The sequence below is a fragment of the Etheostoma spectabile genome, unplaced genomic scaffold, assembly GCF_008692095.1.
Source record: "Etheostoma spectabile isolate EspeVRDwgs_2016 unplaced genomic scaffold, UIUC_Espe_1.0 scaffold00003540, whole genome shotgun sequence".
NCBI lineage: Eukaryota > Metazoa > Chordata > Actinopteri > Perciformes > Percidae > Etheostoma > Etheostoma spectabile.
In genome coordinates, this window is record NW_022603041.1 from 1 (window position 1) to 24000 (window position 24000).

Here is a 24000-nt window from a genome sequence, read left to right on the forward strand (position 1 = left end):
ACTTTGAACGTACATATTCACAGTTTCCATTACAGTATTTATTACCTGTAGTGTAGTATATTTACTGTATTACACTGCAGTTTTTATGGGTGTTTAGCAGGAATAAGTTTACTCTTCAGCAGGTGGAGGACGTTTCACTTCAGACACTGCAAAATCAGAGGCTTTGTTAAACGTCAACAGACAGTAAATATACTGCTGTGCACAGGAAATAGCAGAGGATGGTTTTGATACGACCTCGGGGTTATGGGCCCAGCACGCTTCCACTCCGCCACTCTGCTCTGCTGATAACAAAACAGGGGCTGGAAAATATGTTATTGACATTTTGTGGGGAGATTTGGGAACCTGTGGCAACCAAGGTTCCAACAGCTTAGGGGTTGTAAAGTTAAACATTGGTAGACCTTGCAACTATCTTTATGTGAGTCCTGATTACTCACACATTGATTATTCACATGTAACACTTGTGATTGGCTGGTGTTTTAAAAAAAAAGGGCATTGTGAGCACAGATATAAACATCAGTAAGGAGTCTACCAAGTTGCCTTTATCATTTTAGTTGGACACCAAGTGAGGCTTACAATGTAAAGAGAGGAGCCTGGTTGGGCTAGAAACTCTCCTCTGCTGGATGGGCTGTACTGCACCGCCTAATTACCACCTTGACATATGGATAGTCCTAATATTAATATACAGGCTTATATTGCAATCTCGTCACCCTACATGTAGGTGTACCTATATTTAAATAAACACACTGTAGCAAAGTTTATGTAGTGTTTTTTTAATTTTAGCGTGTGTTTTTTCTGTGAGGGACAACTCTGTCCGGCTTATTTATGTAGCATGGAAGCTAGCGTTAGCTAACTAGCAGCCAGCCTGCTTCCAAACAAATACTTTTTAATTATCTCAACACTTTTTAACAGTCAAACTGAAACACGGGCGGTGAGCTCCCGTCCTGCAGCTGCAGACGGACATGGATAGCTTCAGACCCGCTCACCACTAGTGTTGGGGAATAGCAAGCTAGCGTTAGCAAACTAACCCGCTTATAAATAAATACATTTAATTATCCTAACACTTTAAACAGTCAAACTGAAACACTGGCGGTGAGCTCCAGGTCTTGCAGCAACGAACGGACATCAAGGGTATAATGCGTGCCTTTTTAAATTACATTTTTTTTTAAGCGGGCTGGTTGGTTAGTGCGCTAACGCTAGCTTGCTATTCCCCCAACACTGGAGGTGGGCTCATGGGGGGTTGTGCCGCTGCTATCGGGTCTGGAGCTTTCCATGTCCCGCTGGAGATCAGATCCCGTTGAGGTCGGCAGCGGAGATTCAACTTAGTTTTGCACCAAATGTATCGCAAGAAGTGTTGCAAAAGTTGAGAGCGCAGACTTGCCGCTGTGGAAAAGTGACTGAAGTGAAGAAAAAAAATGAAATAAAGCAAAGTACAGAATTTTTTTCTACAAGCTCAAAATCATATTCTCTAAGTGCTCACATCACATCTACGCGCTCTCACATTTGCACCATATTTACCTTCATATTCTTTGTTGAATTTATGCTTTACAAACACCAGAGCAAGTAAGCGCTGTGACTAACATTACTCTTCTGAAGTGATTTGGAGAGGGAAGTAGGTAGAAATACTCTGGTTGACTAGCATGACACCATTGTATTCATATAATAATCAATCCAGGTTAACGTGAATGACAGTGACTGCATGTTGCTTCCTCTAAATTTCAGGTTGTGGTGCGACTAGCGAGGCCAGCTCGTCAGTTTGATAAACTGACCAGACCTGCATGCCTCTGTTTCTTTGGGCTAGTTGTATTAGCTTTAGCCTGGTGGTAGCAGCTTTCTGCTTGTTTCTTTAAGCTAACTATATTAGCTTTAGCCTGGCTGTAGCAGCTTTCTGCATGTTTCTTTAAGCTAACTATTTTAGCTTTAGCCTGGCTGGTAGCGCCTTTCTGCTTGTTTCTTTAAGCTAACTATATTAGCTTTAGCCTGGCTGGTAGCGCCTTTCTGCTTGTTTCTTTAAGCTAACTATATTAGCTTTAGCTTGGCTGATAGCAGCTTTCTGCGGTGGGAAATGGTCGGGAGACGTTGTGATTATGTTGCATTAATCAGGGGGTTTAGTTTGTATTTGAGGAGAACATAAAACCCCAACTACTGTAGCGTCACTCACAACCCATCAAATACTATGACATCACTGTGTCAGAGGCAGCTGTTGCCAACGGTAGGCTACTTTCTAACACGGAGAGCTCACTTCCCATACCAAACCCCGTCGGACTACGTCACATCCACACGTTGCCCACATGGCTACCTGTCTTAAAGGGGAACGGTCGGATGGTAATAACCATGTAAAGGAGAAACGGTGAAAGGTTACTTTTCTATCAAGCAGCAAAAAAAGTATTAACGTCAACATCATTTTCACCAGCATGTTCCCTTGGATCAGAGAGGCTCCGAAATCAGGGTAGCAGCTGTCGCCATGGTCCGCTACACGTTCTGTGATGCCATGTTCAACTGCTACACTGCGGTGCCCTGCTACGTCTGCTACGTCCTGCTGTGCCTTGTAATGCCGCACAGCGTCCTGCTATGCCATGAACTACTACAAAGAACTTCTACAAACTACTAATTTTTTCTATTTTTATTGCCACTTTCATTCTAACCCCAACCGGCCCGTCAGACACCGCCTACCAAGAGCCTGGGTCTGACCGAGGTTTCTGCCTAAAGGAAGTTTTCCTCGCCACTGTCGGACTGTTGCTTGCTCTGGAGGAAAACTATTAGAACTGTTGGGTCCTTGTAAATTCTGGAGTGTGGTCTATCTGTAAAGTGTCTTGAGATAACTCTTGTTATGAATTGATACTATAAATAAAATTGAATTGAATTGAACATCGTAACGTCCTGCAATGTGACTTTCACGCATGCGCACATCGCGATGTCAATGCTAAAACACAATATTGTTCAGCCCTATCTGACGGTATACTTCAGTAAGCTAGTTTGCCACTTTTATCTTGGGTAATGCCACATGTAAGTATATCTTAGTTTATTTAGATACCCAACATAGGTTATACTACGTACACGTATAACAATACATTACGTGTTCTTATTTCATCTTACATTTTTGCTAGCCTGTTGTGTAGTTATATTGTTTTTACAATTATCTTTGTTTAATATCTGTGACTCATTACTATCTAAGTAACTGGTCATTATGTTTTCTCCCAGTTTCACCCTTTGTTACTCAAATAAACGTGTTACACAAGGATCCCGGTCGCCAGTGCTTGATGGTGGAAGGTGTTTAGCTGTTGGTCAGATTACACAGCGTTACGTAGTGAAGGACAAGACATATTTCATGGTAAGTATTTCCAGGTAATCTCTGCACCTCTAATCTCTGCACCTCTGTTATTCTAATATTACCATGTAATAAAATTGAAACAAGCAGTTTTGCATTTTCCACCACTGATTCATGGTTGTTTGACAGTAACTACCAGAAGCATTTCCAGGTAATCACTACACCTCTGTCTTACTACGTAATAAAATAGAAACAGGTAGTTTTGCATTTTCCACCACTGATTCATGGTTTTTATTTCAGAAACTAACGGAAGCATTTCCAGTAATCACTACACCTCTGTTTTTGTATTATTACCATGTAATTAAATCGAAACAGGCAGTTTTGCATTTTGCACCACTGCCTTCTAAATCTCTAACCATGCGCCATTTCTTGCCCTAAAACAATATAACCAACAATATGTTAAATTAAATTTGATGGATGTAACTCCCGACGGTCTAATGGCTAGGATTTGGCGCCCTCACCGCCGTGGCCGGGGTTCAATTCCGGTCAGGGAATGGTCAGGACTGACAGATACAGATTTAAAAGAGTAGGTTTTTGGTTGATTTGTCAAATTCTTCCTCATTAGTTTAACGTTTTAAAGAGTAGCATTTCCTTTAAATCAGACCCCGACAGAGGATGTCTCCTTTTGTCATCATTGATGGGTCATAAACACTTCATCTGCCTCCATCTCAATAACAATTCTTTTCATTTTTTCAAGCAGTAACTAAATTTTTAACATTTTTAACTGAAAACCAATGTATGTGAGTGTCAAGTAATGTTATTGTTGGATTCAGGTCCAAATTTTGACATTTTAGCGCAATGCAAAGGTGCATAACAGATTTTTTTTCTACATACCTGGAGCGATGCAAAGCAGGGGTGGCCAACTAGTCAAGGAACAGCAAGAGACTTGGTATTTAAGACTACAAACTGACTATGTGACAGATGTGTAATCTGTCATGTCCTGCCTTCTGAAGCTCTAGCCAGGCGCCATTCCTCTTCTAAAACAATATGAGTCATTCCAGTAAGTGAAAAGAAAACTCACATCTACAAAGACAAATTTGAAAGAAGTCACTCCCTGATGGTCTAGTGGCTAGGATTCGGCGCTCTCACCGCCGCGGCCTGGGTTCGATTCCCGGTCAGGGAATGGTCAGGACGTGAGAGACTCAGGTGTGATGTTTGAAAGAATAAGTTCCTGGACTTAATTTTTATTTGTCAAATTCTTCCTCATTAGTTTAAATGAACTGACAACATCAGTTATATAACTTACAGTTCTCAAAGACGCACACAATCTCAATTGGTTATCCTTTAGACAGCTAGTCTCTTTTTCTTTTCTCTCACTTTTTGTCTCTGTCTGGCCTTATGTATTTGCTTGTATTACATCAAGTGACCTGCATACCAATGACCGTAAAGATTAATATGAATAATATGAATATCGGGAAACTGACTCAAGCTGCATTTCCTTTTTACAAATATGAATGTTAACCTGCAGTCCTGGAATGTTAAGTTGCAGTTCTAGAACAATAGGTTGAAGTTGTAGAATTTTAAGAGTTGCGGTCCTAAACTGTTAATTACAGTTCTAAAATGGTACATTGTAGTTCTAGAATGTTAAGCTGCAGTTCTAGAACAATAGGTTGAAGTTTAGAATTTGAACATGCATTGTCACCAGACTTTAGTTGATCTGAGGAACAGGAGGTCAGCACAGGCCATGATCGTAGAATGCAGGCACATTTTAGATGGTAAATTACAGGGATTTTACACTGAGATGGACCTTCTAATCTTGCTATTGACAGACGATCTGCCCAATACAGTGCAGAACTCAGGCATTCCCACTTTCTAAAACACCACCGCCCAAAGTGGGGCTCGAACCCACGACCATGAGATTAAGAGTCTCATGCTCTACCGACTGAGCTAGCCAGGTACTTCTTAACCCTTTTATTGTCCTTCGGGACCCGTGCAGTTTTACCCATAGTGTTGTCCTTCAAGTCCCGGGACCCATGACGTTGTACTTTGGGTTCCAGGGAGCCGTAGCATTGTCCTTTGGGTCCCGAGGACCTTGACGTGGTCCTTTGGGTCCCCGGGACCCATGACATTGTGTTTGGGTCCTGGGGACCCTTGACGTTCCTTTTCGGGTCCCAGGGACCCTTGACATATCCCTTCGGGTGGCATTGGCCTTGCGGGTCCCAAGGACCTGGCATTGTCCTTCGGGTCCGGGGACCCTTTACGTTGTTCTTCGGGTCCATAGGACCCTTGACATGTCCCTCGGGTCCATAGGACCCTTTACATTGTCCTTCGGGTCCATAGGACCCTTGACGTTGTCCTTTGGGTCCCGGGGACCCTTGACGTTGTCCTTCGGGTCCATAGGACCCGTGGCATTGGCTTGCGGATCCCAAGGACCCGTGGCATTGTCTTCGGGTCCAGGGGACCCATGACGTTGTCCTTCGGGTTCCAGGGACCTTGACATTGGCCTTATGGGTCCTTGGGACCGTGGCATTGTCCTTCGGGTCCGGGCACCCTTGACGTTGTCCTTTGGGTTCCAGGGACCCGTGGAATTGTCCTTCAGGTCACAGGGACCCTTACGTTGTCCTACGGGTCCGGGGACCCATGACGTTGTCCTTCGGGTCCCAAGGACCTGTTGCATTGTCCTTTGGGTCCCTGGGACCCTTGACGTTGTCCTCGGGTTCATAGGACCTGTGGCATTGTCCTTCGGGTCCCTGGGACCCGTGGCATTGTCCTTCGGGTCCCGAGGACCCTTGACGTTGTCCTTCGGGTTCCAGGGACCCGTGGCATTGGCCTTATGGGTCCTTGGGACCCGTGGCATTGTCCTTCGGGTCCCGGGGACCCTTGACGTTGTCCTTTGGGTCCTAGGGACCAGTGGCATTGTTCTTTCGGGTCACATGGACCCGTGGCGTTGTCCTTTTGGGTCACGGGGACACGTGGCGTTGTCCTTCGGGTCCCTAGGACCCGCAACATTGTCCTTCGGGTCCCAGGGACTCGTGGAATTGTCCTTCAGGTCACAGGGACCCTTGGCATTGGTGGTACACTCAATCGGACGTATTAGTTCTGCTACCCTCCCATCGTCCTGCTTTGAGTCCCTGGGATTCTGGCCAGTGGCTTGTAGTTGTAGTAAAAACAGGAAAGGCAAAGGCGAGTGGAAAGGGAGGTTAAAAAAAAAACTAAAGGCTTGACATCAGTCTACTCATTATTTTTTATAACACACACACACAATATACACTTTAGACACATTTGTCTTCTTGTTGTCGTCATTTTTTTCACGTCATCTTGTTTTAGACCTGTGCACTTGTTGCAGTGGCTCGGCACAGCCGGGGGAGCAGCTGCAGCATGGCCCGTCGTTTCACTCTGGAGTTGAAGCTGCATCGGATTCTCGTGAGCGGCGTTGCCGCTAGCAATGTCTCCGCTGAAGTCAAGGTACAAAAAGGAGGAAAACCCACAATAGGCCTGCGACAAACACGACGACGACAACCACCACCGTGACTGTGATGGCGGTGGGTGTGCGTCACAAGAGGACCAACACATACACGACCACAGCGGCAAAAAGACTACTGCTACTACGACGACGACAACAAAGATGATGACCAAGGCCAAATGGACGTTGAAGTTCAAGACAAAGAAGGAGAACAAGTGAATGAAGAAGAAGAAGTAGAGGAAGAAGAAGACAAAGACAAAAAAGTATAAGTAGGAGAAGACGACGAAGAAGAAGAAGAAGAAGAAGAAGAAGAAGAAGAAGAAGATGGTAGTGAAGACGAGGGGCAAGAGGAGGATGAGGAAACATTTGTGTCAAAAGATGGCAAAGTCAAATGGTCCTCGAAAACGTGTCATCCCAGTGTCCCTAGACCTCATTGCCATGCTACCGAAAAAGACAAACCCGACCAAGAAGAGGACACAACAGACGCTGCTGTTTGTGGCTGCCACAAATCTCGAGGGTCAAAGGAGAAAGTGGAAAGAGATGGACGTCACGGACCTGCGAGCCTACCTCGGGCTGCTGCTCCTCGCGGGCGTGTACCGGTCCCGCAACGAGGCCTTGGAGAGCCTGTGGCACGAGAGCGGCAGGGCCATTTTCCGTGCCACGATGCCAATCAAGCAGTTCCACGCGTACTCTAGACTATTGCGATTCGATGACCGTGAGTCAAGAGCTGTCCGCCAAGCCTTGGACAAACTGGCGGCCGTACGAGAGGTGTGTGACGGTGGACGAGCAGCTGGTGCCCTTTAGAGGTGTTGTATTTGTTGCTTTGTTGTTGTTTTCGGGTTTTTTTTGTACCATTGCCGTACAATTGTCTTAGTGTGTGTGTGTGTGTGTGTGTGTGTGTGTGTTACATTTTTTCTTCCATCTCTTTCCATCATGTTCCATCTTCTTGTTTGGACACGCCACTTTCACACACCCGAGAGGAATCTGGTCGCCCTCGTGGTGCTGGACGTGACCTAGGGCCTGAGGGGCCTGCGTAACGTGACGTGCGACAACTTTTTCACCTCCTACGTGCTGGTCCAGCGGCTGCTGGTCCAGCGGACTGCTCGTTGAGCGGCGCCTCACCGCGGTGGGCACGATGGGCAAAAACAAGCCTGAGCTGCCGGGGGCGTTGCTCGCCACAAAGGGCCGTGCGGTCTTCTCGTCCAAGTTTGCCTTCACGCCCGTCCCCACTCTGGTGTCCTACGTGCCCAAGAGGCACAGGAACGTGGTGCTGCTGAGCACGCTGCACACGGGGGATGCGCGCGTTGGCGCCGGCAGGCAAGCCAAACCTGACATCATCCTCCACTACAACCACACCAAGGAGGCGTGGACAACCTGGACAAGCTCGTGGACACATACAGCTGTCGCAGGAAGATGGTGCGCTGGACCCTCGCCGTGTTCCATAACATCCTCGACGTGTCCGCCTACAACGCCTTTGTGCTGTGGCGAGAGCTCAGGCCCGAGTGGATGCGCGGCAAGCTCAACAAGAGGGGGTGTTCCTCGAGCAGTTGGGAAGGGCGTTTGTGAATCCGCTCATCGAGAGACGGCGGCGTCTGCCTCGCACGGAGGCGTCCACCGCACTTGTCAAAGCCGTCATCAAACCGAGGAGGTCCTGTGGTGGTGGCGGCTGTAGTGGCGGCAGCGGCGGCGGCACAGTCACAAGGGGCCTAGAGGAGGACGGGGATTCTGAACGGACACACCGAGGGTGCAAAGCAAAAGGAAGCAGTGTCAGCTCTGTCCAGAGGGAAAGGACTGCAAATCACACATTGTGTGCGGTGGGCTGCAAGAGATACATCTGCGGGAGCTTTACGCGGGCCTACTACTGTGCAGACTGTGTTTGTCCTTAGCCTCTTGGCCCGCGTGGACAAAGCCCCGAACAAACCTTGAACCTTTTGGATAAACACACACACACACACACACACCCCTGGGTCCCAGGTACCCGCATGGCGAGGCTTAGGCATCAAGGGTAGGAGAAAGATGACATCGAAGGATGAGGGCGCCACGGCATTGGTGGAACTTAGTATAATGGCATGATAAATAAGACAGGGGGTCTCCGAGACCCGAAGGATGAGGCCACGATGGCATTTGACATGGAATGAAAGCGGAGTCTGGGGAGCCCGAAGCGGAACAGCAGGCTGGTACAAAGGTCCCAGAAGCTAAACATGTCCCTGTGACACAAAGGCCAATACAAGGGTTAAATGACACAACAATGTCTGAAAGTGTTCAGGCATGCCAAAGTGTACAATCATCATGGCAGCAAGCAGAATGTGCAACTCTACGCCTGAACAGGGACTTGAACCCTGGACCCTCAGATTAAAAGTCTGATGCTCTACCGACTGAGCTACCAGGCTTCTAAACTGAGTGCCTATGGAAAAAAAAATCTCCTGAAACTACAGATTGAAGTGCAATTAAGTGAAGACCATTAAGCTGTTGCCATGATCACGGTCTTCTGGACAGCAGGAGGGTAGACCATAATTTACACAATGCCTGAGAACACCAATTGTTATTGCACAAACTGGTTGAAAATTGGCTAAATTGGCCAAAAAACGGTTAAAAAGCTCAAAGTCCCAACTCATCATGGCGACTAGCAGACTGTGAAAATCCATTAAACCTGCATGACAGATGACAATAGCGAGAACTTCACATATATCTCACAGTCAAGCTGTTGCCTTACCAGGGACTTGAGCTGTGGTATTCTTTTTCGCTCAAAACGTTGATAACCTAATGCAATTTTATGACTACAGACAAATAAACTTTACTGCTAGTGGGTACAATAAAACAACTCTCCCTCTGGTTCCGCTTCTATTCTCTTAGTGTCCTCATGCGGAAGCACAATACGTAAATCAAGCAAAAGCCCTCGTGAGAGGAAACATCCACCAGATGACTTGCCATCCAAACAGGGAGATGAGTACAGAGATTTGGATGCTAGCAAGATGGATGTAGGTTGCCCATTGTTCATTTAGACGTACCACCAACATTGAAAACAGAGGTCTGTGGAAAAAACAATCTCCTGAACTACAAATTGAGGTGCAAGTAAATGAAGAAGATTAAGCTGTTGCCATGGAAGGACAAATCCACCAGATGACTTGCCATCAAAGCATAGAGATCAGTACTTTATACATATCCCACAATAAAGCTGTCGCCTTACCAAATACTTGAGTTGTGGTATTCGTTTTTACTCAAAACATTGATAATCTAATTCAAACAACACAGCTTCAGACAAGTAAAATTTACTACTGTTTGGGTGCAAAAAAATAACTCTCCCTCTTGTTCCGTTTCTATACGCTTAGCCCTCGTGACAGGAAAAATGCACCAGATGACCTTCTATCCAAGCAGGGAGATGAGTACAGAGATTTGGGTGCTAGCAAGATGGATGTAGGTTGCCCATTGTTCATTTAGACTTACCAGCAACATTGTTATGATACAAACCTGCTTGAAAAGCAGCCACAATTCTTTTTAAAGACTTATGCATGGAACACAATGATATGGCAGTGTCTGAAGTGTTCAGGCATGACAAATGTACAACTCATCTAGCAGAATGTGCAACTCTACGTTGAACAGGGACTTGAACCTGGACCCTCAGATTAAAAGTCTGATGCTCTACCGACTGAGCTACCCAGGCTTCCAAAACAAAGGGTGGTGGAAAAAAACAACCTCCGGAACTACAAATTAAAGTGCACTTAAATGAAGACCATTAAGCTGTTGCCATGATCACGGTCCCGGGACAGCAGGAGGGTAGACCACGATTTACACATTGCCTGAGAACACCAATTGTTATTGCACAAACTGGTTGAAATTGGCTAAATTGACCAAAACGGTTAAAAAGCTCAAAGTCACAACTCATCATGGCCACTAGCAGACTGTGAACATCCTGCAAACCTGCATGACAGATGACGATAGCGAGCACTTCATACATATCCCAGAATCAAGCTGTTGCCTTACCAGGGACTTGAGCTGTGGTATTCTTTTTCGCTGAAAACGTTGATAACCTAATGCAATTTGTGGACAAATTAACTTTATTGCTGGTGAGTACATTAAAACAACTCTCCCTCTTGATGGGAAAAATCCACCAGATGACTTGCCATCCAAGCAGGGAGATCAGAACAGAGATTTGGGTGCCATCAAGATGGATGGAGGGTGGCCATTGTTCATTTAGAGATAGCACCCGCATTGTTATGATGCAAACCTGCATGAAAAACAGCCACATTTCTTTTTAAAGACTTGTGCATGTTACTTAAATGATACAGTGTCTGAAAGTGTTAAGGATTGCCAAAGTGTACAATTTATCATGGCAGCAAGCAAAATGTGCAACTGTACGCCTGAACAGGGACTTGAACCCTGGACCCTCCGATTAAAAGTCTGATGCTCTACCGACTGAGCTACCCATGCTTCTAAAAAACAGGGCTGTGGGAAACAGAAGTGCCGTTATTGCTTCCTAAACCCAACCGTCCCATTGTTGTCCTGCGTGTCATGGTTAACACAAATATGCCCGTTTCGTACAAGGGCTAATCCCGAATATTTGTAAAGGAAAGTTGCATTAGCCGGGAATTGGACCCGGGTCTCCCGCGCGGCACTCGGGAATTCTTTAGCTATAGCGCCCTAAACTGATTCCCATTCATTTCCTATGGTACTGCTAAACCACTACGGATGTAATATATCCTTGGCCGCTAGAGGGCGCACTCGCCTGCTGTGGTTACTAACACTTGAGTGGATGTGTTTGCATTTACAGTATGTGTGTCATGTTGCTTCCCCTGCTTAGGTTAAATTCAAATGAGTAACTACTAAATATTAATCCTTTAAAAAATGCACACAATGCATGTGTATGAATGAACATATTCTTTATATATTGTTATAAGAAAGTCTGTTTCACTATATAAGACTGAGATAAGCAGGTGAAGTAAAAGATGGGTGTCTTTACTTACTTACTAACACAAGTTTTTGTATTTTGCCGAAAATATAAATGACTGAACATACTTTTTCTGTTGTAGCACCATCAACTAAACTGAAGAGCTCACAAGAAGACGGTAAATTAACTGTTTTGCTTCATCCATTCAAAGCTTTGTCGTAAGTCAAGTCAAGTTTATTTCATCCATACAAGTGGAAATTACAGTGCTCACACTCGCCATCATACCCATAAAAACTAGAGAATAAATACAATACCACAAATACACTATACAATATTGCACATAAATACAATAAAAAAAATAAGATAACAAAACTTATAAAAATATACGTTTAAAGTGCTTGTTGTGCTGTCTAATAGCCTGAGGAATAAAAGAGAGAGCATACCGTTTAGTTTGTGTTTTGCTTCATCCATTTAAAGCTTTGTCATACTCCCTATGCTTTTGTCCGTTATAAACTAATAATTGATTTTTGTTGTTGTCCTTCCCTTTTTGAAACCAAGTCCTGCCAGCTGTAAAGAGACCTGTGCCCCTTCCTCATGAGCTGAGGTTTCTGATGCCAACAACAGCAGGTCCTCTGCCAACAAAGACGACTGTAACAGTTCCGGGTGTGTATTATTAAAACCATATTTGCATCTTTAAAAATATCCATCTGTTGTGTCCATCGTAACTGTTGTAAATCCTTTAAAATGTTTAAAATTGTTGTATATCCGATACTGTTCCACAGTTTTAAGACAAGCCGACATTTAGGTGTACAGTCTACTAAGAAAAACTGTAATTAAGTAGTTATTAGCCATGAGTAAGTCAAGTAGAACCGTGTTATTTTATATTTTAGTTTTGTTTGGCTTTAGTATTTTTTGTGATCATACACACCTTAAATTGTATAATTTAGGTATTTACTTGACTTAAGATAAAAAAATCTAATAAATACCTATTTATTTATCTTTAATAATGCATCACAGACATAGCCCCAACTGGGATTCAAACCTACGTCCAGATAATAATTATTAAATGTTCAGGAAAAAAACTCGGCTGGTTCAGCACCTCAGACAGCACTAATAATGCTGCAACTTCATTGGCTGTCAGCGAATGCCACCTATACGCGACAGGCCCAGCTCTGGCAGGCGAGAATTCTACCACTGAACCACCAATGCTTGATGCGGTATAAGTTCCACCACTGAAAAAAATCAGTCTGCATGGCCACATTATAGATAGCTAGATAGATAGATAGATATTTATTGATCCCAAAAATATGGGAAATTACAGTGTTACAGCAGCACACAAAATATACATACATACAATATACATGAAATAATAATAATAATAATAACAAAATATAAGAATAAAATATAAGAACAAGTATTTAAATATATACAAGATGGGGAAAAAAAACAAAATCTGCAACTGTTTAAGTATGCTAAAATGTAAATGACCCAATCGTGCCGGTTGCCCTTATTGCAATATTGTGGTGTCTCAGAGTCTCATCTAGCACCCAGGGATGACGCGTTGAAGAGTTTTATTGCCTGTGGTAGGAATGATTTCCTGTAGCGGTCCGTGCGGCATTTAAACTGTCGGAGCCTCTTTGAGAAGGAGCTCCTCTGTTGGACCAGTGTGGGGTGGAGAGGGTGGTCAGGGTTATCCATGATAGATAACAGTTTGATCAGTGACCTCCTCTCCACCACAGCTTCAAAAGTGTCCTGTTTGCAGCCGATCACAGAGCCAGCCTTCCTGATAAGTTTGTTCAGTCTGTTTGTGTCGCTGGCTCCGATGCTGCTGCCCCCCCCAGCAGATGGCGGAGGAGAACAGAGCGCTGGCCACAACAGACTGGTAGCGTCACTGTGTCCACGTTCGGACACCACCCGCTGCTATTGGCCATATCCGGACACTTCCGACGTCACGCACTTTCCCGTCTTTTCGCGGTACTTTTAATTTGCAATCATCGTCCAAACTGTAAGTACAATTGATTTATACCCATCAAACAATCTATGTATGGATTTTCGTGTATGTACACGGACATTTACATGTCTAATTAGTATATGAAAGTGACTTTGATGAGGAAAGTAGTAAGAAGCTCGGGCGACGCTCGGGCGACGATCTTTCACTGTAAAATGTTTATATTTTTACTGTACAGCTGATATGATTTAGCGTTAGCATGAGTGTGCATTTTTTTTGCTAGCTTTAACACGGCTCTGTCTAGGCAGTACGTATGTTTATAAGCCCAGCAACATCAAGTTTATTCATATATTAGCTATCAACTGCATGTGTGTAATAGAGAGGGGATATTGTGTTAAAAGCCAGTAGTGGTAAATGTGGTTATAACTTTATAGCTAGATTAACCTCCAATATAGCTAGCTATTGCATATATAGACAAAGATTGAATGTTATTTGGAGCTCAATGTTTGTAACTCAGTTAGCTTACTCTTGTTTTTGGCTGCATAAAAAGAAAGAAAAGTGAGTCAGAAAGTCAGGAATAAAGACAGAGACAGAAGCAGAAAAGAGGATAGAAGAGAAAAGGAAAAAAAAAAAGAGAAACAGTTAAAAAAGAAGTTTCCACCAAACAAGGTAGGCTGTGTGTGTGTCAAAGTAAATGTTATTTAGAGTTCAATGTTTGTAACTCAGTTAGCTACTCTGTTCTTGTTTGGCTGCATAAGAAAGAAAAGATAATTCAGTCAGAAAAGTCAGGAATAAAGACAGAGACAGAAGCAGAAAAAGAGAGGAGAGAAGAGGAAAAGGAAAAAAAAGAGGAACGTATAAAAAAAGAAGTTGCCACCAACAGGTAGGCTGTCTCTGTGTGTGTGTGTGTGTGTGTGTGTGTGTGTGTGTGTGTGAGTGTGTGAGTGAGAGAAAATTGTATTTCCTTTACAGGAGCAACAGGATGCCAAAAGAAAAGGTGGTTGAAGGTAAGTATTTTTTGTTCATGTAATGCGACAATTTCTACATTTTATCAACCATATTATTAAACAAGATGTGACATGCCTAACCTAATTTTTTGAATTTGAGTGTATTTCTAACAAGAACATGTACGTGCATTTGCAGATGCCCAACATCAGGCAGATGAGGAAGAGGGAGAGGAAGACCAAAAAGTGGACCCAAGCGGCCATGGACCAGGCCAAGCAGGAGGTGGAAGCAGGCAGGCTCTCTCTACGGCAGGCAGCCGTGGAGTTTGGGGTCCCTAAGTCCAGCCTGAGTGACCGAGTCAGTGGAAGAGTGGCCTCCGATTTTTCCATCTGTCGGAGGTCACTCCTTGCCCATGCAGATGAAGACTCCCTGGTGGAGTACTGTTTGTACTCTGCTCTGCATGGGTTTCCACTGACGAAGCCTCAGGTCCTGGCCCACGCTCTGGCCATCTACAACCTCCGCCACCAGGATGCGCCGAAGAACGCGCTTGGCCAGACGTGGTGGATTAACTTCAGAGAACGGCAGAAACATCGCCTAACATCCAGGATCCCAGACTTCATTGACCGTGGGAGGGCATCCTGTGCTAAGAGGGGGCCCATCCAGGACTATTTCAGGCTCCTCACCACCACCATGGAGGAGCATGTGCTGAGGGAGAAACCCCGTCAGATTTATAACTGCGACGAGACGGGGTTTCAGCTGGACTCGAACAGAATGAATGTCATCGTGCCCCGGGGGGCCAAGCATGCATACAGGCAGGCCCAGGGAACAAGGGAGCACATCACCGTCCTGGCCTGCCTGAACGCGGCTGGGGAGGATATCCCCCCATTTATTATATACAAGGGGGGATATCCAGGGGGCCCCTACAATAAAGTAGGGGTTCCCAATGCCCTCTACGGGAAGTCGCAGGCAGGGTACATAGACAGTGAGCTGTTCAGGAAGTGGTTTGTCGGGCATTTCCTCAAGTTTGCCACCCAGGAGCGCCCGCTGCTGCTGGTGATGGATGGACATGTGTCCCACCTGGATCCGGAGCTCGTACGGGCGGCACAGAGGGAGGGGGTCATTCTCCTTTGCCTGCCACCACATACGTCTCACATCCTTCAGCCACTGGATGTGAGTTTCTTCGGACCCTTGAAGGCAGATTTCTCTGGTGTTACAGGAGATCTGTCGGCAGTGAACCACTCCTTTCTGGTTTCCAAGAAGGAGTTTTCAAGGGTCCTAAGGGACTCATACCAGAGGGTGAGGGATCGGGGGCTTGTGGTGGCTGGGTTTAGGAAGTGTGGCCTTTACCCTCTGGACCCGATGGCCATTGACTGGTCACGGGTCATGCCGTCCGTGCGTGGGACCTCCCCACCACCTCCACCAACCTCATCAGCATCTTCCTGGGCTGGGCCTGATGTAACCCACCCCATAACACCCCCACACCAGAGTGCACCTACCCACCCCATAACACCCCTGTCCCAAAGTCAACCAGCCCCTATCCCTCATCCCCAGAATCAACCTGCCTCTCCCAATCCCTACCTCTCCCACCCCCTGGTTACATCAGGCCGGATAACGGTAGACCTGGCCCACCTCCTGGCTGAAATCAATTACACGAGAAGAACTGGCAAGGTCAGGAGGAATACCACCAAGGCCAGGATACTGACAGCCCAGAGATGTCTGACACCATCGAGGAGGTGGAGGACCGTGCTGCAAGACGGGAGGCCCAAGCTCTGGCCAGAAGAGACAGAGAGCAGCAGCGGGCCAGAGACACCGGCCCGGCAGCCACTTCCTCTACCCTGCCTAGCGGCTCCCGCCCCAGCCGCAGAAGAGCTCAGCCCCTCGGGGCTGCACCAGCAGCCAGCTCCGGCATTTCCATCGCCGGTCCCTCAGCACCCTCTGCCCCCTCTTGTGCCTCCCACGGTCCCCGGCTGCCTGCCACCAGCGGCAGACCATCCCGGACGAGCCTGCCTGCAGAGGGACACCATCTTCCATCTCCTGGTCAGCTAATTCTTTCATTCGGTCAAAATACTTGTAGTACACCATGTTATACTAATAAAGTATTATTATTCTTTTAGAGCCTTCCACATCGAGGGTCCAAGGGTCCAGTTCTTCCTCTCCCTCCCACTGTAAATACTTAATATTTTCTGTTAAAAACAAGCAACATTTATATTTATGTTAGTAACATTAGCCATGGTGAAAATTAAACAAAACATTTCATTTATACAGCAGGAAGAACCAGCTCATCCTCCTCTGTTGGACCCACGACATCCACCGGTAGTGTATTCAATGTTAACAGTCTTTGTCAATCTTTTATTATATTATGTATATACTCTTAAAACACTTTTTTTGTGAGTAGGTCACACCGCTGCAAAGAGGAGACTGGAGCCGACAGTGTGGCGGTGGAATTGGTGTCGTGGGTCCAGTGTGACAACTGCCACAAGTGGTTTCACACCACTTGTGTCAGCTGGGAGGAGGATGAGCTGACAAATGATGAATTTTGGTGTTTTTGGTGCTCTGATATTTAATTTGATATTTTATTATGTAATTTGTTTCTTTATTTTTTAAATGTTTTGCCTGTTTTTTTATTGTTATTAAATAATTATTTGTATAATCTTTTCAATCATTTTTGAACACTTGTTTTTTTCTATAAATCTTACACACTTTAGTGTATATATGTATGTATATATATATATATATATATATCTTATATATATATTATATATATATATATATCTTGTCTTCATGCAATTGTTGTAAATGAGCATTGGTAGTAATTGGTATATTTTTTTGCATATATTTTAAATACTTTATTGATCCCTGAAGGCTATATATATATATATATATATATATATGTTTATGTATATATATATATATGTTATATGTATATATATATATATATATATATATATATATGTTGTGTGTAGCTAGCTTATTTTCATGCAATAGTTACAAATGAGAATTGGTAGTTTTTCCAGTTCATCCAGCAGGTGGCGATATAGGCTAAAAAACGGAAATGAATGAGCTTATATTGCATAATTAAGAGTTGTTGACGCATGCAATTTTATTGTGAAGGCGGAAGTAGGATCCCGAAAGGTTTGACAGCACTGATGCAACGTAATACCTCCGAAAAAACCAGCAGCGCCCATTGTTTACAGTGAGGAAATAGCGGTGTCCGGTTATGGCCAAGGGTAGCGTACGGCTAAATTAGCGGTGTTAGCCTACTTTAGCCAACTGTTATGAAGTAAAGCTTAACTAATTTGTTTTAAACATATACCGTTAGAAAGGTAATAACTTTTACTTTAGTTTAAAACCATTAAATTAACTCAAAACATTAACAGATTATTTATATTCGTATTTGAACAGATATGTTGATGGAACTTTAGCCAGAAACTGTCCGAACGTGGACACAGTTCCGTTAGAAGATCTCCAACATTCTGCTGCACACGTTGAAGGATCTCAGCTTCCTCAGGAAATAGAGTCTGCTCATCCCCTTCTTGTAAACAGCAGTACTGTTGACCTTCCAGTTCAGCCTGCTGTCGATGTTGACACCCAGGTATCTGTACTCCTCCACCATGTCCACGTCACCTCCCAGAATGAAAAGGGGCTGCGGAGCCGTTTCCTTCCTCCTGAAGTCGATCACCATCTCTTTGGTCTTATCCACGTTCAGAAGCAGGCAGTTCTTACCAGACCACTCCACAAAGTCATCCACTAGTGCCCTGTAGTCCCCCTCCTGTCCATCCCTTATACACCCAACAACTGCAGAGTCATCAGAAAACTTCTGTAGGTGACATGACACTGAGTTGTACTGGAAGTCTGAGGTGTATAAGGTGAACAGAAAAGGAGACAGCACAGTCCCCTGTGGGGCCCCCGTCCCACTCACCACCACATCAGACAGAACACGGTCCAGGCGGACGAACTGTGGTCTGTCTGTCAGGTAGTCAGTGATCCAGGAGACTGTGGACGCACCGACACCCATCACCCGCAGCTTCTCACCAAGTAGCAGTGGCTGGATGGTGTTGAATGCACTGGAGAAATCAAAAAATGTGATTCTCACCATCCAGGTGCAAATGAGCTCGCTGCAGAAGATAGATGACAGCGTCGTCCACTCCCAGACAAGGCTGGTAGGCAAACTGTAGAGGGTCCAGAGAAGACTCACCTGCGGCCTCAGGTAGACAAGACCAGCCTCTCCCGCACCTTCATCACATGGAATGTGAGAGCCACTGGGCGGTAGTCCTTAAGCCAGATGGAGTCGACTTCTTGGGGACCGGGACAGGCAGGACGTCTTCACCCTCTTCAGGCTCAGGCTCAGGTTGAAGAGGTGATGGAGAACACAGACAGCTGACTGGCGCAGGTCTTCAGGACCCTGGGCTGATGCCGTCCGGGCCAGCAGCCTTGCACTGGTGAAGCCTTTCCAGCTGTCTCTTCACCTGGCCAGGTGTGAATGTCCTCTCCCCCCATTGACACTTCAATGGGGGGAGAGGAAATGGGAGAGGGCTGACTACAGGGAAGTGAGAAGGGAGGTGTGGGAACAAAAGAGAAGGGGGGAGGAGGCAATGAGGGGGTGTAGGGGTTGGTGGAGTGGTAGAGGAGGCAGTTCTACTGGGGATTGAAACCCAGGGCCTTCTGCTTGTAAAGCAGACGTGATAACTACTACACTATGAAACCTCTGTAAAAGGCACGACCTGTCTCACTCCTTTGACATATATCACTAGACAAACAACAAAGACAGTCCATAATACAGTAATATTTTTCATTCATGGGTACACTGCCAATAATGAGAGACAAAACATATTTGAAGAACCTTTAAGAAAGTCCATTTTCCATTCATTTTTACAATTCTATGTATAACTATGCCCTAATTGACTGAGAAAAAAAGGCATCGCTGTGGGTTTTTATTCAATTGTTGTTCAACCGTTTTTCATGACTTTTCAAACGGTAACAGGACATATCAAACCATAAGCTTGATTCCACTAGGGATTGAACCCAGGACCTTCTGCATGTAAAGCAGACGTGATAACTACTACACTATGTAACCTGTGACGTACTGTCATCTTTAACATAATCGGAACAATACAGTAAAAATAATGGCTTGAGGTGAGGTTCTGAAAAGACATGGGCTTATATTTTATTATTTGCATTGAATTCTTTCTAAAGACTTTTTAAATGACAATTGCCAGGTGGTACCAAATACATAGTTCTTACTTTAAAGCATAAGTCTGGTTCCACTGGGGATTGAACCCAGGACCTTCTGCGTGTAAAGCAGACGTGATAACTACTACACTATGGAACCTCTGTAATACTGTTATTTTTAACATAATCAGAACCATACTGTAAATAAAATGGATGGAGGTCAGGTTCTAAGAAGTGAAACCAATGCAAGAGCACTGAAGAAGTCTTTCAGATAGACAATATGTCTTTGGAGCATGTTTTTTTTTGATTGTCGAGTATAGTTCACTCCAATTTTTAAGACTTTTCAAGGGACGCCTGCCAGGTGATAACAGGACATAGTTCTTACTTTAAACCTTAAATTTGGTTCCACTGGAGATTGAACCCAGGACCTTCTGCGTGTAAAGCAGATGTGATAACTACTACACTACACTGTAAGAAAAAATTCCGTAAATTAACAGAAAAAGTACTGGCAGCTCATTACCAGGACTTTCTACCGTAATTAAATAACGGTGTTCCTCCAGTAAAAAAACGGAACATATACTGTTATTTAATGGTATTCCTACAGTTAAAAAACAGAACATTTACTGTTATTTAATGGTGTTCCTACAGTTAAAAAACAGAACATTTACTGTTATTTAATGGTGTTCCTACAGTTAAAAAACAGAACATTTTCTGTGAATCATACATAAATCTGTAAAATAACAGCAAATGTACTGGCAGCTCATTACCTGGACTTTGTCCTGTAATTAAAAGGTTTAACTACAGTAAATGAAAAACATTTTTGTATTACTTACAGAAATACAAATGCAACTTTTCTGTTACTTGATGGTGCACTTTATTTTGGTAATACATTTTGGTAAAACATCTTAAATCTGTGATGAAAAAAAGATTTTTATTTAACTCATCTTTCAAATTCTTTAAAAATACAAAAAGGACTAAAGCATTACCCAAAGAGAAATAAAAAAATTAAATAACTTTAAACAACATTAACACAATTTGTCACACTGTACACAAGGTGGGTGTGATGAACACAGGATGAATTAAAGCAGAACACAGAGTAATAAAACATCCAACACGTTCTCACTCTCATCTCATAAGATATGACGTTTGGTCAGTTGTTACTGGCATTAAAAGTATATATATTCATATATGCTAAAGTTCCGTGACACCCGGTAATAACAGGACGGTTTAAGGACACACACGGACTTGAACCCCGGTCTCTTGAATGAAGGTCCTGTGTTTGACACATCCACCCCCCCGACCAACCTCCCTACGACAAATTCCCCATTGCATACTACTCGCTAGATGCTGCTCTCCCCGGTACGTTCCTCACACGCCAAAGGACGCCTTTTTTGTTGCATCAGACGCGGAAGCCCTGCCAAACTTCCGTATTTTACGCCATCGGAGTGAGAAAGCGTTGGCTGTAACATAAGTAATTTTTCACTAAAAGGCTTTACAATGATAGTAAGTCCATTTTGAATTTAAAAATGTAGCGGTTTACATTTTAAGAACATCTCAGACAGGGTATGAACATCCTTTCTACAACATAACTATAATTTATTAACATTAGTTAAATAACAAGAATGTGACAGACAAACCAGACAACGAACATGCATTTCATTCTAAAAACCATGTGACATGTCTTCCTCTAGTTTTCCTTGTTCCAGGGCAAATAAGTCCATGTCAGTAGAGGGCAGTAGAGAGCAAAAGTCTGTATTCAGAGTACAAAAAGCGTAGATGCACAGGAACAGATGTTTGCACGTTTTCTGAGGATCTCTCGGAAAACTTGAAAGAAGCTTGTAAATAGCCTTTAAAGGCCGGGGAAAATAAAGTGTAGTCGGCTGAAATGTCCTCACTTTTGCAAAATGGTCCTTATTTAAAAAAAGTTAATAATACCATGGTTGTCCTCCGTAAAGATGGTGTCCACAGACACACATCACTCTCCTTTCTCTCTGTTTGAGATGCTTCTTCTGCTGGAAAACAAAATAGAATGACTTATTACTATGCATTTTTTTGACTATCAAAGTTCTTTTATAAGTTTTTGTAATGAGGGTCCACCAAGATTATTTGGGCATTTTCAGCCTTATTTTGACAGGACAGCAGAAGACATGAATGGGAGAGAGAGGGGAATGGCATGGAGCAAAAGGCCGCAGGTCGGAGTCAAACCCGCGTCCACCACGTCAGAGTAAACCTCTTTATATGGTCGCGCCGCTCTACCAACTGAGCTATCCGGGCGCTTGGGCCCCCCAACTTTAGACGCAGATGTTGGTGCAGATGGGTCTTGCGCTCTAGGAGGTACAAAGTACATTTTTCATATAGCAATTTTGCAAATTATAAAAATTAAAAGTGCCATCTAATAATCAATTGACGCCAAATTTGGCACAGAGCCTCAATGGCCCACGGAACAGCTGTGCTAACTTTTATTTAAGTCAGAATAAATTCTGCGAAGATTCCTCTTGTAGATCACCAACAACAGTTGTGCAGCAGTGTTAAACCCTGAAACACACAGCTCAGATCAGCGGTTACTTGCAGCTCTGCTACAGCAGCAGATAACCTTTAACGTTACCTGCCGGTCACATCGTCTCTAAACAGTCTGCTCAGGGAAGTCCTGCTCAGATCAACAAATGTTAGAGTCCGGCAGCTGCTCACTCTGTTTGTTATAGGACGCACACCGAGCAGATAATACGCTCACAGATCCAATCTTTGCAGATGTTACCGCTTGGTGTTTGGCTAGATCCAAGACTTTGTTCAAGGCTTAATTTGAGATAATCAAATTTACTTTTAAGACCCCGCGGCTACCCTGAACAAAGGTGTGTGCATTACCTTTAAATCTTCCACGGATTCTTGAAGTCATTAAGGTCCGACAGGAATCTAAGCAGTTTTGGAGGGATGTTGTACTGTTTCCTCCGCTTTTCTGCTTTCGTGCCCCGTTCTGGGTTTATCCCCAGCAGGCACCTGTGGCATACAACATGTCTAAATTGAAAATGCAAAAATAAATAATACTATAAACCGACAAAAATGATGGTGAAAACTTACCTCTGGATGAACTCCAGAGTCAGGGCTGCTCCCGTTGGATACTTTATATTCAGCACATAATACAGGCTGAACATATAGCTCACAGCGACTAGTGGACAGCCGATTATGTTACTGGGACTTCATCCACTGACATCTTGTATCTTCCTTCATCTGTAAACATAAATAACAACGTACATCTTTCAATTAAACAAATACACAACACCTCCCAATATTTTTAGAGTAGACATGCATTTCCTTACCCATAACTATGATGCACGGGGTGCTTGGCAGCTCTGCTAAGGCATCCTGTGAGAGAGGTGAAGACAGAGTAGGCATAGGGGAAATTAGTGAGGGATATTTGTTGGGCTAAATCATACTTTACTAAATTAAGGAATTGATGTTTGCAGCAGAACTTACTTCTTCATTTATTAAAAGCACCTTTTGCTCCTCTGAGAGGTACTTCACTAGACCTGGAGGAGCTTCAATGGGTCTGTAGTAACTCCTGTGATTCCCTTGCTACCAGAAACTCAGTGATGATCTCGCCCTTCTCCTGAATTTGGTTCAGCAATTTGGTTTGGACAGGAAATCCCATTAGTTTCTCTGTGTGGTCGAGCAGATGGGTGGTGTCGAAGAGGTAAGGCCATTCTTCCATGACTTTGATAATATTTTCCTCACTATTCAGAGTGATGCGCTGGGCATAATATGTTTCAGACATCAGTCTTTTAATGTCACTCTGAGGGAGAAGGTTTCTTTAAAGGCATCTTGTAGCATTTTCTTTTTACCCTCATTGCTGTTAAAGTCATTCAGTGACTCAGGTTGCCATTGAGTACAACCATAACGGTCAGAAGCTCTGCATTTTTCTTGGGCCTCTCATCATGGATGTGCTAAAAGCATACTGTCTTCTGACATTCTCAACCCTGTTCTCCATTTGCATTACAAGGGATGCAAAACCTTGACCCACAACATTTATGCCACATTGTCCAAGAAGGAATCAGGATATCTCTCAACCAGCTGTTGTGCAACCTGCTTCAACTTGCTTCTGCCTGGTCTGGTGTCAGTAGCCATCATGTCTTCCATGATGATCCGGATCATGTGTCTTCTGTCTTTTGGTAGTGGTCTCTTCTTCTCCTGCAGTGCATTCATCAACGTAACTGGGAACTTCTGCCATGGGATTTGAAACTTCTGTGGAGGTGTCACAGTTGGTGTCACAGTCGGCATTGCCACCAGATGCTCGTTCAAATTTGAATCATTTGAAGCACCGGACACAACAA

At 44.2% G+C, this 24000-nt stretch overlaps 2 long non-coding RNA genes and 3 other non-coding genes across 5 annotated transcripts; 2 read left to right on the forward strand and 3 right to left on the reverse strand.

The window, feature by feature from the left end:
• Positions 1-4376: 4376 nt before the first annotated feature.
• On the forward strand, positions 4377-4448 carry trnae-cuc (transfer RNA glutamic acid (anticodon CUC)). Its single transcript has one exon. It is a non-coding gene; the product is annotated as a tRNA-Glu (tRNA).
• Positions 4449-16645: 12197 nt separating this feature from the next.
• Positions 16646-17057, forward strand: LOC116676622 (uncharacterized). Its single transcript, XR_004328791.1, has 3 exons — positions 16646-16671; positions 16772-16819; positions 16902-17057. It is a non-coding gene; the product is annotated as an uncharacterized LOC116676622 (long non-coding RNA).
• A 2450-nt stretch (positions 17058-19507) lies between these two features.
• On the reverse strand, positions 19508-19580 carry trnav-uac (transfer RNA valine (anticodon UAC)). Its single transcript has one exon. It is a non-coding gene; the product is annotated as a tRNA-Val (tRNA).
• Positions 19581-19762: 182 nt separating this feature from the next.
• On the reverse strand, positions 19763-19835 carry trnav-uac (transfer RNA valine (anticodon UAC)). The gene has a single exon. It is a non-coding gene; the product is annotated as a tRNA-Val (tRNA).
• A 1807-nt stretch (positions 19836-21642) lies between these two features.
• Positions 21643-22849, reverse strand: LOC116676623 (uncharacterized). Its single transcript, XR_004328792.1, has 3 exons — positions 22751-22849; positions 22538-22669; positions 21643-21687 (listed from the first exon to the last, which is right to left on the reverse strand). It is a non-coding gene; the product is annotated as an uncharacterized LOC116676623 (long non-coding RNA).
• Between the last annotated feature and the right edge of the window lie 1151 nt (positions 22850-24000).